General features: G+C 39.2%; 1 long non-coding RNA gene across 1 annotated transcript; it reads right to left on the bottom strand.

Annotated features, from left to right (window-relative positions):
• Window positions 1-372: 372 nt before the first annotated feature.
• LOC136232053 (uncharacterized) lies at window positions 373-1,191 on the bottom strand. Its single transcript, XR_010690263.1, has 2 exons — window positions 733-1,191; window positions 373-606 (listed from the first exon to the last, which is right to left on the bottom strand). It is a non-coding gene; the product is annotated as an uncharacterized lncRNA (long non-coding RNA).

The raw sequence follows: 1,191 nt of genomic DNA, 5'->3' as shown, positions 1-1,191 counted from the left end.
TACTAATCTTACTAACTCTATATATTAGATAAAAACTCTTATACTTTTATTTGTATATAAACTATCTATATCTATATCTATTCTTCACTTGACTATTTATTATATGTTGTCATCTTACTATGTATATATATTATTCATATTTTACTATACTACTAACATTATATTGCATCTTAAATATTTGTTACCACCCTTTTATTATTTCTGCTAAGCTTTCCTAATCTTATAATAAATCATGCAGGTTTAGATTTTCTGTAAATGTTGATTAGAAGCTTAAAACTAGTTTATTTGTAGAAAAATTATTATTACAATTATCCTTAGAATAGATCTAACCCATTTTCTATCTAAATCTCACCCGTACCATCACTCGGCACATAGAATAAGCTTTCCACTATATTTCGTTTTGCTGTGTTACAAGTTTCAGAAAATAAAAAAATCATTATCAGATAATTAGAAAACCAAAAGAAAACAAAAATAATTAAATCAATCTAACATAGCATTCGGTCTCCCCTTTGTGTTCTTCAAGGGAGCCTTACCACTGCAGCCACCGGATCCGATAATGAAGGAAGGAAAGCGATTCTAGAGAATAAATCTCTGCGAGCCTCAGATCTGGTAACAGGGAAAAATTGTTAGGACATTGGAAAGCAAAATACATCCTCTTACTCAACAACCATCACAGTTCATAAAAAGGACTAATATGTAATATCAGGATAAAAAAAACGACACTGAACTCACTCGAGTTCATCGGAGAAGACGAACCGGAACTAGGACAGGCGGTGAACGGTCGCCGGCCGGATGGCTGCGACTCCTTTCTTTCACAGATGAAGTCGACAGAGAAGAAAGAAGCAGTGAACGACGGGAAGGCGAACGGCGGAAGCAGCTCAGACATTGGCGGCGCAGACAGTAGGGAATGGCTGTCCAGGAGTACTGTTTCTGTTCTCGAAGGAGAGAAGGCGGAGACGGCGATGGTCAGACACGAACCAAGCGGCGACGACGACTGTCGGACATGAACCAAGCGGCGATGACAAGCGACGGACGACAGAACAGGGAAGGCAGAGATGAATGGCGAAAGAGGCTAGCCGTGGCTGCCTCATTTCAGTAAAGAGGAAGGGAAGGATGGAAATGGAGGCTGCTGGGAGGCGGTGAACCAAATGGTTAGTAACCCTAAAATCCAAATTTATCCCTTGTTATTCG

This window comes from Euphorbia lathyris, chromosome 6 (genome assembly GCF_963576675.1).
Source record: "Euphorbia lathyris chromosome 6, ddEupLath1.1, whole genome shotgun sequence".
In the NCBI taxonomy this organism is placed as follows: Eukaryota; Viridiplantae; Streptophyta; class Magnoliopsida; order Malpighiales; family Euphorbiaceae; genus Euphorbia; species Euphorbia lathyris.
Note: the sequence above shows the minus strand (reverse complement) of the source record. Positions and strands in the feature narration are given on the sequence as shown.